The sequence below is a fragment of the Nycticebus coucang genome, chromosome 15, assembly GCF_027406575.1.
Source record: "Nycticebus coucang isolate mNycCou1 chromosome 15, mNycCou1.pri, whole genome shotgun sequence".
Classification (NCBI taxonomy): domain Eukaryota; kingdom Metazoa; phylum Chordata; class Mammalia; order Primates; family Lorisidae; genus Nycticebus; species Nycticebus coucang.
The window spans coordinates 8,090,363-8,106,313 of NC_069794.1; the positions used below are offsets into that span (position 1 = coordinate 8,090,363).

The following is a 15,951-nucleotide window of genomic DNA, read 5'->3' on the forward strand; positions in this document are numbered from 1 at the left end:
TAAATGATCTGGTAAAAATGAAAACATAAACTTTTACCATCATTATAAGAATATAATTGCTAATATGAGGCCAATGTTCTGGCATTCCCTCCCTCTTTTCCCCAGCTCTTCCTGACTCTCTTCTTTAGTAAATTTTTTTTTTTTTTTGTAGAGACAGAGTCTCACTGTACCACCCTCAAGTAGAGTGCCATGATGTCACATGGCTCACAGCAACCTCTAACTCTTAACTCGGGCTTAGGCGATTCTCTTGTCTCAGCCTCCCGAGCAGCTGGGACTACAGGCGCCCGCCACAACGCCCAGCTATTTCATTTTTTGTTGCAGTTTGGCCGGGGCTGGGTTTGAACCCGCCACCCTCAGCATATGGGGCTGGCGCCCTACTCACTGAGCCACAGGCGCCGCCCTAGTAAATAAATTTTAAAAGAAGATGGGCTTTGGCATGATGGTTCAGAGATGCTCACTCTGTCTCTCCCTGAAATCTTGCTCCCTCTGAGGTTCTAAGCTCTGCAAGTGACTGTGGTCCATGGGGCTTGCCACAATTGAATATTATGAAAAGGAAAAAGAAGAAAACAAATGGGGAAATATTTTTTCCTAATCAAGAAGTTAGTGGAAGTCACGTGGAAAAGAATACAAAAATCCCTAATTAAAAATGAGTATACCAAATCAGAACCACAATTTATTTTTAAAATGTAATTTTATTTGTGTGCAATAACATGCAAATTTTCATGATGTGAATCCTATGCCAGCAAAATCTATTTCTCTGTATCTATCTTATTTGTAAGGTATATAGTCACAAGTTGAAAGTTATACATGTATGTATGTATCATATATTTTCCATGACTTGTTCACAAATTAACATTTTAATAATCAGTACGAAATGCAGCTGAATCAGAGACTATTTTAAATCACTTTCTTCTGGATCCTACACCCTGCGTTATCTGCCACGTTTTCATCTGTTGTCTAAACAGGCATAGTCCTCTTGAAAGCAGGTGTTGTGTTTAATAATGCTGACTGTTCAAGCTTTATGTTTCAAATCATGATTAGTTGTGACCTATCTCATGAATATTGTCTGCTTACTCCACAGAATGAGCAGTTTTGTGAGAGGCTTAGATTCTGGAAACAAAAAAAGAATTCAGTTAAATATAGTTTAATTGAGATTATTCATATCTAATAAGCAAGTTGAACCTTTGTACATTGGCCATGCTACATAACGCAGGGCCTGCACACCTGGATGTGAACTATAAATGCTTGTGAATTCACAGAAGAGTGTTTTAAGGAAGTTTTGCTAGTTCGGGTATTTGGCACGTATTTGGTGACTGTTCTTCTCTCTTCTCATTTCTAACTCTTTTTCTCTGCCGTGACTTCCTCCTTTCCCACCTTTGCTCCTTAACACCCTCTTGCCATTTACATCCTATTCAGCTGACACTGTGGCACAGGGGACATGTGCAGCCCAGCAGTTCTTAGTTGTGCGTGTGCTGTCTTGAGCTGTGCGGAAAGCCGAGTGGTGCTCTCGTACCACCAGACGCTCCTTCTAGTAGGCACAGGGCACCGCTGGGAAGGCCGACCCTCATTCCCAGTACAGGCAAATGCCAAGGTCACCAGATACTCTCAAATGTCGACTGGGTAGGGAATCATCCCATATTGAAAATTGCTGTTTGGAGGAGTGGGGTCACTTACTTCTCCAAGGTCAGAGGCAGCGGTCTGGATAGCAGAAGAATGCGTTGGTCACATAGTAAAAAGTAGAACCTGGAACAGAGATAGCTCTGGTGTTCAGTAGATGCTCTTCCTAGAGTGTGCACTGGAAGGTTATTTTTAATGTTTTAATGAAAGAGTATTTGCAGATATAAGGGAAGGCTGTGCACCTGCCATTTGTACTTGAGGCAGAGAATGTCAGAAAGTGTGCATGAGCCTGTCAATTATCCTCGGGAAAGAGATAAAGAGACTTTGAGAAAGAGTGTGGAGAAAGAAGCTTGCCCTTTGCTCTCTTTCCTTCCTCCCCACATCCGTGCCATTCCCTACCACCAAGTGACTCAGCACGAACCGTGCACTAGCAAAGCATCCTGAGGCCCGTTTAGTTCTGAAAATGCTTATGCATCCTAAACAAGACCCAGACAGCTTCATTTGACTTGAGAAAACTTTTGTGGCAATGTTTACACCTAAGAACCTTTGCCAAATATGTAGGAAAGAGTGCTGGAGTACTTAATCTTCCAATTTAATCTCTTGAATCACTTTCTGGGACATTTCTGTACATTTTGGAGAGAATATAATATATTTTCTTCTAAAAAAAAATCTTTATATTATGTCCCCTATGAAATAAAGGAAGATTATAACATAAATACATTGCATCTTGTATGAAAGATTATTTTCCATTTATATTAAATATTCCTGTATAAATCAATGAAAGATGTGTGCATGGCTTAGAGGAATTATTTCCTCTCACACAGGAATTTTCAGTGATATCTGGGGAAAAAAGGATTTGTTTTTATATTACAAGAATCCAACCACTTCATTTACTATCGGGAATGGTAACACAGGCTTCCTACAATTAAACATTCAGTGTGTATGTGGCAGGGGGAGTGAATTTAAATGTGTATATGTGTGTGTGTGAATTTAAATGTGTGTGTGTGTGTGTGTGTGAATTTAAATGTGTGTATGTGTACGTATGTATTTCCATGTGTTCAGAGATTATGAAAATTTCAAAATTATGCTTAATAAAGCCATGTAGTAAATCCAGTATGCTTAGCAAATATTACAGCTTATTTGGGGTATCTCTTAGAATAAATTGGAAATAGAGAAGAAAAGCTAATTTAATTCGATAAACTACCTCTAGAAGATACATCAAGAGTAGAAAGCATTACTTGAAATAACAGAGCTCTAATTAAAAATCTGAACTATTCCCCATTCGTTATGATGTTGGCTATGGGTTTGCCATATACAGCTTTTATTATTTTTGAAGTATGTTACTTTTATGCCCAATTTGCTGAGGATTTTTATCCTAAAACAGTGATGGATTTTATTTCATGCCTTCTCTGCATATCCATCCTACTGAATGGGGAAAAGTTGAAAGCATTCCCACTAAGAACTGGGACAAGAAAGGGGTGCCCATTGTCAACACTTCTGTGCAACAAAACACCGGCATCCTAGATGGAGCAAAAAAGGTAACAGAAAAAAAATAAAGGGCGTCCAAGTCAATGACAGACATCTCTTACTGTGCACTGAACACATAATCTCGTATCTAGGAAACATGAAAGGCTCCACCAAAAGCCTCATAGAATTAATAAATTAAGCAAAGTCTCAGATCATGAATTAAGCATTTAAATGTAGGACCTGAAAACATACAAGTTTGGAAGAAAATGTAGGAATAATTATTTTAGCAATCAGCCCAGGCAAAGAGCTTATGATTCAGACCCTAAAGGTAAATACATCGACAACAACAAAAAATAAGTGAATAAGGCTTAATTAAATCTACAAGTTTCTGCACAGCAAGGCAAATACTCAACAGAGAAGACCACCTATAGAACGGGATAAAACATTTGCAAGCTATACATATGGCAAAGAGATAAATCGAGAATCTACAAAGAGCACAACAATCAACAAGAAACAAGTTACACCAAAGGACATAAATGGTTTTTTCAAAAGAAGATATACAAAAGCCCAACAATCATATGAAAAAAAAAAAGTGTTCATCTCACTATTCATCATGGAAGTACAAATGAAAACCAAAATGGTATACCACTATCAGAATGGCCATTATTGAGAAATCCAAAGGCAATGGATATGGACATAGGTGCAGTGAAAAGGAATGCTTTTATGCTGTTAGTGGGACTGCAAATTAGTACAACCTGTATGGAAAACAATATGGAGACTTCTCCAAAAAATAAAACTAGCCCTACAATTTGTTCAAAAAATTCCACTACTGGGTATCTACACAATGGAAAAGAAATCATTTGATCAATAGCACACTTGTACTGTCTTGGTGCCTATAGCTCAGCAGCTAGGGCACCAGCCACATACACCTGAGCTGGTGGGTTCAAACCCAGCCCAGACCTGCAGAAGAACAGTGACAACCACAATCAAAAAATAGCCGGGCATTGTGGTGGGCACCTGTAGTCCCAGCAACTTGGGAGGTTGAGACAAGAGAATTGCTTAAACCCAGAACCTTGAGGTTGCTGTGAGCTGTGACGCCATGGCACTTTACCAAGGGCGACATAGTGAGACTGTGTCTCAAAAAAAAAATCACACATTTGTACTTGAATATTTTACACAGCCCAACTCACAATTGTAAAGATATGGAATCAACTTATGTGCCCATGAATTGACAAGCAGATAAAGAAGATATGGTATATATATATATATATATATATATATATATATATATATATATATATATACACACACACACACACACACACACACCATGGACTATTACTCAGCCATCAAAAAGAATAAAATAATGTGATTTGCAGCAACTTGGAAAGAACTAGAGATCATTATCCTAAGTGAACTTGGAGGGAACTAGAAACCATTATCCTAAGGGAAATGTCCTAACAGATGGGAAAACAAACACATGTTCTCGCTTATAAGGGCAAGCTGAAGTATAGGTTCACAAGGTCATAAAGTGAAGGAAGGATGCTGGAAGTTACAAGGGAGGGAAGGTGATGGGGGATTAAAACTTACCCCTTAGGTACGATGCACACTATTCTGATGATCAAACTGAAAGCTCCAACCTCAGGGTTACACAAATCTTCCGTGTAAAAAAAGTATGTGTACCTCCTTAATACCATCAAACCTCTATAAATTGATCACCCAAGAGACTACACTAAACTGGGCAACACATGGAGGTGGTCACCATAAGAAACTAGGCCTACTGTGCTGACACATTTATTTGGTGCATGTCTGCTCTATAAAAATCAGGTCAATGGAAGGAGGCGTCAACTATGGAGATTCTATACTATTTTGAAATAAAAATTATTTTAGAAAAACAAGTTAAGAATAAAGACATGCACAAAATTAATAAATTGCCACTTTCCATATTCTGATATAGTAACTTCACATACAGCAGATAAAAATGTTATAAACAGGCCGCCTTTACAGTTGGAAACATTTATATGAGGTTTTTTAAATGAATGGTATAGTACCCTGTTTCCCCGAAAATAAGACAATGTCTTATTTTAAGGTGTGCTCCCAAAGATGCGCTAGGTCTTATTTTCAGGGGTCTTATTTTATCTTTCCTGTAAGTAGGTCTTATTTTCGGAGGATGTCTTATTTTCGGGGAAACAGGGTAGTTGTGATTATGACCTCCAGAGGCCAAGCAAATCGATTTTAAAAAGGTAGAAGATTAAAAAAAGCTAAAAATATGGTTTCTCCACTTGTCCTGACAACAATGATGTAAAAACTCTGATATTCTGCTGAATGTATCTGAATTTTTCCAACAAAAAATCCTTATTTGGAGTCATAAATCATTATTTCACATCACTACCCTTGCTGTAAGATACAAATGTCAGGCTCTATGCTTAAAAAGTGTTAACAATTATTTGCTGAGATTTACAGCCGTTTAAAAAAGTGTAACTGTCAACATCTGAGAATCACTTTTTTACTTTATACCTGACTTGAGATTTTGTATCTTCTCTAAAATAAAAAAAGTCCTAGGCAAGTTGAGAAATCTAGCATTTTGTCAGGATAAATACATAATTCTATCCTCACTTTCTTCTGAAATCATAGTTGGATTTTTAAAAGTTTGATTTCTCTGTGTGTGTGTGTGTGTGCAATGTTGCTGAGAATAAAAATGAAATGGACACTTTACCTCTTTCATGTTTACATGGATGGAGCTGGAACATATTCTTACACAGCTATGATTTAATAAAAAAAAAAAAGAATGGAAGAAAAAGTATCCAATGTACTCAGCCCTACTATGAAACCGATTATAGCTTGAAAGCTATAACCCAACTATAGCCCAAGAAGAAGGGGAAAGAGGAGAGCGAGGGGAGGGAAGGGCGGAGGATGGGTGAAGGGAGGGTAACTGGTGAGACCGCGCTTACGGTGGATTTTACAAGGGTACATGTTAAATTTACTAAAGTATAGAATATAAATGTCTGAACACAGTAAGAAAATGCCATGAAGGCTATGTTAACTCGTTTGATGAAAGTATTTCAAATTGTGTATAAAACCAGCACATTGTACCCCAAGATTGCATGAATGTACACAGCTATGATTTCATAATAATAAAAAAAGACCATCATCTCCATAACCCACTATGAAGGTGACAAACCATGAAAGAATTATTGACTGTAAAGACTAACTTAAAGCTGTAGTTTAATTGACCTAATCAGAGGCTCATTTTGCCTCTTCCGTCTTTGTAATATTTCTAAAGGATGACTTGTCCTCCAGGAACATTCATAAGTTCTGAGACCTAACCACACTTTACATTCACAAACATTTTAATGGTTGGTTTGGCCATGACATTCTGATTGGAATTTAAATTAAATAGTGGAAAAATTAGCAATGATCTACTTAAGATAATGGAATTTTGGAATACTCTAGAGAATAACTGGCTGGCTAACTACTTTTTGGCATTAAATTTTTAAACACAGTATACAGAATTCAAACTATTGTGCGTTATGATGAGTCTATTTTATTTTCTTCTAGAAAAATGTTAGTAGAAAAATAGGGATGACAACAATTTATGAGCAATTACTAGTTTAAAAATTTATAATTTATATGCTTATATATTTATTGATATGTATGCCCATTAAAAATCATCAATATAGGTTATATATTGATATATTTATTTTATCATATATATTACTATAATAAATACTATATTATTAACACTATAATAAATACTATTACTATAATAAATACACTTTATAAACGTGTAACCAATCGGTTTATGACACTTATTATATTCACTTATTTTATGTACTGACTTATAATATACTTATGCACCAACTCCTTTTGAAATTCTCTCAGCAGCTACGTGCTTGGTGCAGAGGTGTCTGGGTGAACATAAAGGGTGTGACAAAAGTGACTGAAATGCGTGGGTTCAGTAAAGTATGATGTATTAGTTCCCAGGCGATAGGCGCTGTTTGATTTGATCAGCACCAGCTGGCAGAGAGGCCGTCTTTTGACATTTCAGTAACAAGTATCACTCCCTGATCAACTACCTTATGTTATAATTGTGTCAAAATATTTATTTTCTTTTAAATAAGCACATAAAAAACACTAAGGGGGGTATTATTATTGTTCCCATTTAGTATGAGAAAATTGAAGTTCAGGGTCCAGGTATGTGGGTGACAGAAGACCTAAGGTGATGCTGAAATGTCATTTATACCAATGTCAGAGTGATACTGAATTCAAAGCTCATAATCACGGTGCCGTGACGGCCTGTAGTTAAGGCCTGTAAGTCTGTCTCTGTCTAGATATCTCGGACTTTGTAATTTCCTTGCTGTTTGGTAGTAAGTCAGTTTCCTATTTTATTAATTACTTAGTGAATGGAAGTATCTGCTGCTGATGAAACTGTGCTGTGTAAATGTCTTAATTTGGGCGGACAGAGGGCAGCAGTCTTCTCGAAGCTCAGAAGTTCATCCTGTGCACTTTCCTCTCCACCTTTCAGTCTATTTTGTCATCCTTGTTTCCATCTCAATTGTTTCCTTCAATTTATGCCCCCATTAGTTCTCTGAAGCCTCTCTAATTCAATGTATTCATACAACACAGAGTATAAAAATATTATAATATAGACTCAGGGTTACTAAGGTTATGATCTACTAAGGCAAAAATATACATATACTGTATATTTATATAAAAACTGACATATACATACACACATATATATACTTACGTGTCAAATGTTGACTAGTTCAGCATGGTAGAAGCTAGGGAGGAAAACATTCCAAGGAAGAAGGGATGGTCAGTAGAGTTACACACGGACTGATCTCGGAGGGTGAAGGCTAAGGGGGGCGAGGAGCATGGGAAGTTTTGCTGTGTACCTTGTTGGCAAAGTTTGAGCATCATCTGAGTAGAATGGAAAGGCCAAATGCCAGAATGAAAGTGGATGTGGAGCGTGTGTGGCAAACACAGACAAAACCAGTTTTAATTACTAAATATATTTCATGCATATTTTTAATAATTTTACATTTTTTTCTTTAACAATCATCTTCTATGGAAGAATGACTTTTTAATTCAAGCTGATGGTGTCTTTAACCCTATCTAGACTTGAGGTCTTAGATGCTGTGGGACGTTGGGCTGGGGATGACACTGGGGAAAGATCGATATGCTTTGGGAAATTCTTGTGGAATTACACTGCTGGCTACACCACAGGTGTAGGGTTCGAAACCCAGCTGTTCAGCGCCAGCCAGAGCCAATCATCTCTAAGTTAGGATTTAGAATTTGCATTGCCAATAGCCACCTGGTAGTGATAGTTAGCATTTGCCACCGCACACACATTGCACAGAATGGATCGTGCTGGGAAGGCCAACTATTCAACAGGCCAGCAGCTAACACTGTGTCGGGATTTTCATGCCAAGAGGAAAACGTGCCCATGTTTTCAATATAATTTTAAATTATGGAAATCTACATATCACATTTTTTAAAGATTTGTCTTATTTTTGCCTAACTTTTTCTATCCTTTTCAAGAAATTTTCAAATTGTCTTATAAATCTTTTAAAAGAAATGTTCCTTTTAATCATTGTTCCAGCTGGGCTTTTCTTTCTAATCATCCCCTTGCCAAAGAATCCAAACAAAATTAATTTCCCATGAAAATGTCCCTTTCTGCCTTCACTGTCATATTTAACTCCGCAACGATTAACAGAAGCCAATTATGGAAGTCCTTCCCAAATGAAACTTTGGATGCATTTTTAAAAAATGAAAATGACTTCTCAACTGGGTGAAACACATACCGACACTTGTTTCCACATCTTTCATTAACGTACAGAGTCTGTTATTAAGGGTAATGATGAAGCCAATTTGCAGGACCATGTGAGCCAAAGTTATCTGTCCTCCTGCCCATTTAATATTCCTATTATAGTCTTGACTTACAGGAGAAAAAGGAAATGCCTTGATCGTGAGTATCTCAGAATTTTACCGACACACACAAGTTGTTGATGCTCTTCTGAATCATCGATTTGAAACCACATAAATAATGAATGAAACGGTCTAATCCAAAATATTATTTTTTCCAATGTCATTATTAAAGATCTTTATCCAATTACATTTGATGGCACTTTTAGAGTAATTAGCAGCATTTGGTCACTTGCTGACATGTGGGGTAAATCCCAGAAAGCCTAGCCAGGCAGAGGCAGCACCTAAAGTCTAGAAATATAATATCCCCCCCTATTTTTACACTAAGGACATTATTCAAGAGTCTGTCAGATACGATTTCCCTAGTAAGTTTAGGTAAATTTTATTCAGAGAAATGATAAACTCATGTGTCAAACAATCCCACTGAGAAATAAAGGAGATTTTCTGAAATCAGCTTTATGATTGTGTGGATATTGGTAGAAAAAGAAGTAAATTATAAAACTATCTATGCTCTACTTTTTTGAAAATACCGCCTTATTTTAATAAAAACAATTACATAGTTAATATGAAGAACTACTAGATATAATAAACTAAATAGTGCTATTTAAAAACCTAGAACTTTGGGCGGCGCCTGTGGCTCAGTGAGCAGGGCGCCGGCCCCATATGCCGAGGGTGGCGGGTTCAGACCCAGCCCTGGCCAAACTGCAACAGAAAAATAGCCGGGCATTGTGGCGGGCGCCTGTAGTCCCAGCTACTCGGGAGGCTGAGGCAGGAGAATCGCCTAAGCCCAGGAGTTGGAGGTTGCTGTGAGCTGTGTGACGCCATGGCACTCTACTGAGGGCAATGAAGTGAAACTCTGTCTCTACAAAAAAAAAAAAAAATTAAAATAAAAAAATAAAAAAAAAAACCTAGAACTTTGCTTTCATCTGAAATATATTCTCAAAATTATGTTTCAGAGAAATGTTTAAACAACTGAAGAACAAAATTACATAAATTTACAATTAGGAAATAATACCCTTGTATGAAAATGTCACTTACTTTGTAGGTAAAAAATTGGTTTACATCTGTTTAATTTATAGAGGTAGTGTTAATTTATGTCCATTATCCATTAGGAGGCACATAGAGCATTTAAATAACTTGTTTTACTAAATTTTTGTTTTGTACACATTTTTACTGGAAGATTTCAGTCATGGGAAATTAGAGATATACTGATTTATTCCTGAAGGATGTGTAGAGAACCTTCTGGAGAAAGACCCTTCATCTCTGTCTGAGGAAAGGCAACACCAGAAAAAAAAAAAAAAACAAGAAAACACAAGATAGAGTATGATAAAATCTGTGCTATAGTACTCTTCGCATGTAGAAAAGGAGACAGTGTTCATTTTGAGGACACAGGCTTCTGTGGTTTCCCTTCCTTTCCCAGACACTTGCTTGGAAGCCTCTCCCGCTGCTGGGTTGGTTCTGTTCAGTCGCCCTTCCCGACCCTGTTTCTTTAGTCAAGCTTCTGCCAGGGGCTCAAAAATCAAAAGAACAACATGATTTCTTCATCCACTGTCCATTTGTAAGGCTCTAACAAAGTATCTGCCACTGGAAAATACATAAAGGAGAGATTATGTCCCAGACTTGGGTGGGCTGGGAGAGCCAGGCTGGGTGCTGGTTCTGCCCCCTCTCTGCGTCCAAGACCTGCCTTGGATGCTGCTTCCTCCACAGGACACCAAGGCTGTGGGTGACTCAGTGTAGTGAGAACAAACGCTTTCCCTTTGGCCCTTTCAGAAGGAAGCTAACCTCACCCATGAATGCTCAACTTTCTTGATTTCATTGCCTCTTAATATACAAATTATCACCGTGGCTGTTAAGTTTCAACATATCGGGTCTGAGAGGCACATTCAGAATATGTGTGAACATCATGTATTAGCCAAACAGACTTGATTTTCAGGGGGTTGGGGGGAATGATCTGCAATAGATTTATTTTCCAATATCACATGAATGACATTTTCTTATACCTATATTCATTTCTTTCAATTAAGCCATGTTTAAAAAAACTTTTTTTTGTAATTGAGAAAGGGAACATTCTGTATTAAAATAATGCAGTCGCATAATAATAATAATAATTCATAATAATGCATCAGGAAGAAGAATTCATATACAACTAACCAAGTAATGTGTTTCATTGCAAGGTGAATAAATTCCTAGCTCTGGCATTACAGGTATATACCAATACAACCTACGTGATATGCTATTTTGTAAATTTTCTATGAAATCATATGAGCAAAATATCTCCCTCCTAAATATATGTGTGTATATGTGTGTTTGTATAAAAAGACGTGTATACTTTCACATTAACATGATCTTCCTGCTCATAACATAGACACAGAGGGTGCCAAAAAATATAGGCAAATCTCAAGAAAGACAAAAATACATTAAAATTGCAATACGCAAGTCCTGTTTGACTTCTGCCATTGTAAGAAATACAAGAGTCAGTATACAAGATAACAAACGTGATCAGTATAGATTATTACAATTTTAATATATTTTCCCTTTCTTAAAATGTGTATACATTTTTTGGCACCCTCAGTATATGTACATGCTTTTAAGAATTATTCCAATAGTTAAAATATATAGAGTTTAGAGAAAAAATATTAATATTAAATATACAAATTATGATTTTTATTCTCTAAAATTATCCAGTTAATGTTTTGTACCATTTTTGATCATTTGAAAACTTACAGCTTTTTTAACTTTAACTTTCAGAATTGGTATATTTTATTTTAAGAAAACTCCCTAATTTCGATACCAGCATAATGTTTCATAAGTATGTTGAATATATAGTCTTGGAGTAATTTTGAATATTTTGTCATGTTTTGCTTTAGACATAGTTAACATTTCCAATCTTTCTTGGTAATAATCATGTGAAGTTTATTTGATGAGTGTATGTATGTGTGTGTGCACATGACTACAGGCAATTTCAGATCTAAAGAGCTCTTCTCCTTGTAATTGGGTTGCTAAAATATAGTATTTTTTACATAAGTACAGAATCTATATTGAATCTAATATATTTTACCCTAAACATTGGGAGGCAGGGTGAAGGTGAACTTTTCTGAACATTGACTCATACTGTTCTTTTTAGCTAATTTCTCCAAAGTCTAATAGAAAGAGATCTTCAGAGTTTGTTATTTATAAGATAACGCATTCACTCTGATTTAAACCACTGTTCCTTACTTCATTCCATACAGAACACAGCAATCAACCCTAGAATAACAGACAGAAACTTTCTAGCATTGTTTGGGGCTTGCCGTCTTAGTCTGTCTCCCTGGGCAAGACATAAACTTCACTTAGGAGCTGAGGCTGTTGAATTTTCTTCCCGGTCTTCTGTGGCCAAAAGACATAGATAATATTCTCACAAAGTAAATGTTTGTGGAAGACAACTTTAAAGCCTGTATACAAAGGTTTTTAGATGATTTAACCTAACAGGTTCACACAGGGCTGAAGTTTAACAGAGAAGTCATAGACAAGAAATAATGCATCTGGGGTTTTTTCACGCCTTTACATCTGCCATGAAATATTCACAATCGGATCCCCGCACACAAACGTTCTTCCCTCTGGTTTCCCTTTACTCATCCGTGAATGTGCAAGGGTTGGTTCTGCAGGAACGTGTCTAAAATTTCCTTCTGTCCTCATATTTTAATATTTTATTTTTCTCCTTGATTAGATAGGTTTTTATATCTTAAGAAAAGCACGCTGCGTATTTATTTCTCTCTCCTTTCACTTCTAACATGCTGAGATTTGGCTTCCGAAGGGTAAATCATGAGTTCATTTAGGGCAGGGGTTAGGTCTCCACCAAGAGATACAAAATTATCCCCAGAAGATGGTAGATTTTAGATGAAGTGACTACTTCTAGACTGAATGTTATTCCAATAATGTGATCAACTGTGTGCTTTCTCTCACATGTTGGTGGACGAAGACAGCACCAGGAATCACGTTACCAGTCCAGCATTTTCCTCATGAACTGGGTTCATGTTCTAAAAATTTGTACTGAAATTTTACTGTTCTAAAAATGTGTTCAACAAAAGACAGGGAAGATCAAAGAAGATGTTCAATCGTTTTGCCATTTTAAAAGTTTCTTACATTTCTGACATGTAACAATATGGTCATATGGTTGTAGCAGTAAGATAAAATAGCATTTAGAAACAATCTACATGCTTCAAAATACATTAAGTTTAAAATGCTATCAAATTTTTATATGCAAATATTGAAGGGTAGTTGTTGTTTTCTAACACATTTTGGTACAATTCTAAAACCATATAGTGTATATTAGGTCACACGTTCACCAGCTTAAACCGCAAGGATGAGTAAGAACAGTCTGCTACATTTGGCCTCCACTCAAACCTGTGCATTTAGTGTGTCGAATGGATTCAATGCTTTCAAGGATAGAATGCAATTTATTTTTTGGCAAATATATGAGTTCCTAGTTTGAAGAAAAGATTACTAGAAAAAAAAATTCCATGGAACTTTTTCTATTTCAAAACAATACTTTGATGACTGAGTGTAAATCAACCAACTAATACAGTGTGGAATTTACACATCTAAAATCTTTTTTACAAATGAGTTAGAAGACCATTTCAGTAAGATGCCATTCAGGATTGATGTTGGCATTCAGCTCCGCACACAGATGCTTCCCTTTCAATATTCACCTAATTTCACTATGTGATTGGTGGTACAACTCTAATGCAATTGAGAATTAAAAAAAAAAAAAATGCTGTAGTTTTTAAGGATAATCCCATGCTCCCTGTCAGAGAGAGAAGTTTAGGTTAGAACAGAAATGCTGAGTGCTCTGTGCGTTGAATCCTTGGACCTGGCTTAATCAAAGATGCCAGTTCACAATTTGCAAAAGATCATGCAAAAAAGTTGCACAATTTGCAAAAGAGACTATGACCGCTGAGTTCTCTCCCATAGTACAAAGGAGGGGAGCACGTTGACGGAGCCATTGTAGCATTAGAGTAAAGAAAAGTCAGAAAAAGGTTTCATGATCTGGGCTCTAGTGGTTTAAAACAGTTCTTTTGATACAAAAATCTGAGTGGCACTCAACAAAGCTTGTGATGTAACAATTTAAGGTCAATGTGCAGAGGGAAGTGAGAAACTTTAATCAAGCCTTGACAATGAACTATGTTTTCATAGGTGCATAGTTTGCTCAAGTGAGTTAACTACTACCCTGAGAGAGAGGCCGTTTGTCCAAATGGAAAAAAAGAAAAATATTTCCTTGACAATGGAGTAGCTTGAGTAATCTATCAGTGAACAGTGATGTTAGTTACTGGTTTTCAAAGTTATCTTCCTAGGCAAAACAATTCCTGGGATAAGAAGGCAATTTCTGTCTTAGGAAGTGGCTTCCTTTCTAAATCCCGATTGTCAGGCTGTGTAAAGGCAGGACCTTGGCATTCTAAAATTGGAGTTTGTAATCTCTTTTAAAAGTTATGATTATTGTAAATAGACAAATAAAAATGATACATGGTTATATTATCCATCATGATGCTTTGAAATATGTATACACTTCAAGATGGCTAACTCAAGCTAATTAACATAAGAATTACTTCACGCACCTATTTTCCTGTGGTGAGAACACTTAAACCCTACCTTTGTAGCAATTTTGAAGTACACAATACATTATCATCAACTAGAGGTTCGTTGTACAGTATATCTCTAGCACTTCTTCCTCTGTCTAACAGAAAGTTTGTATTCTTTGACCATTTTCTGAATACTCAGTCCACCTAGGCTCTGGTCACCACTATTCTACTTTTTAAGGGCTGGAGAAGTTCTCCTGCTCTGGAAGCCAAAGTAATGTGGTGATGCTTCTGCATTTTTACTGTTATAAACAGAACAGACCAAGGATGGAAATGGAATAACACATAGAAGCTGAGCTAGAGCCTTGACAAGTCTATGTCCTAACATGACGTGGCTCTGAACTTCCCACATACATGACCCATCAGCAAATTCTCCAGCTTCAGACATCGAACACTGGGTTGCTTGAACTTGTGTCTGAAAGCAGGGTGACAAAGGGGCTCACTGAACAATTGATAATGGTTTCTCTGTTAGTAGAATGGAAGGAGTAAAGAAGGAATATTCCCTTAAAAATGACAGTTGTGAAGAATATTTAAAAACATAAGGAAATCTATTAGAACGTATTTTTAGAGAGATCAGGAATATGCAAAACTTCATTTCATTAGTTAGACACATTTTTCTGAGCATGTATTACAAGTATAGTCAGATTCCTGAGTTCAGGATTCCATTTTATTTTTAAAGAATATATTTGCACCAGAAAAGGAGGAAGTTCAAGGGATTACTACCAGTATTAATCTATAAATAGTGAGATCATGGCTGATTTCTTCTTCCTTATATTTTTATATTAAAAATTCACAATGAATCGCTTCTCGGCCTTTTGGCTAAGATCAAGTGTAAAAATTCACAATGAACTTATGATTTATTATCACAAAAATGGCTTTGAAAAATACAAAATAATTGCAAAAAAATTGAGATTTTGCATTATGATCTCTTTGCCTTTATAGCCAATCTCTATAAATCTAAGAGATAGTAAAGACCACTCAAAATATAACTGACTTAAAACACCAATTGGGGATTTTGAATTCCCAGTACAATTATCTCACTCTTGTCTTATGTATGTCTCAAGGCGATTTAGAAAGAAAGAAAGAAAGAAAGAAAGGAAGGAAGGAAGGAAGGAAGGAAGGAAGGAAGGAAGGAAGGAAGGAAGGAAGGAAGGAAGGAAGGAAGGAAGGAAATTTAAAGTACAGGTAGTGAAAAATTATTAAAAATCAACTACAACCTTTCATAATCTTAAATTGATCCATTTATAATTCGTATTGGAGTGTCATTGCATATTTTGAACACAATACTTTCTTACTAAACAAAACCTAACACAAATAAAAGTTTAAA

General features: G+C 36.3%; 1 pseudogene; it reads left to right on the forward strand.

Moving 5' to 3' along the window:
• Positions 1-15,423: 15,423 nt before the first annotated feature.
• On the forward strand, positions 15,424-15,569 carry LOC128567158 (uncharacterized; annotated as a pseudogene).
• The last annotated feature ends 382 nt before the right edge of the window (positions 15,570-15,951 follow it).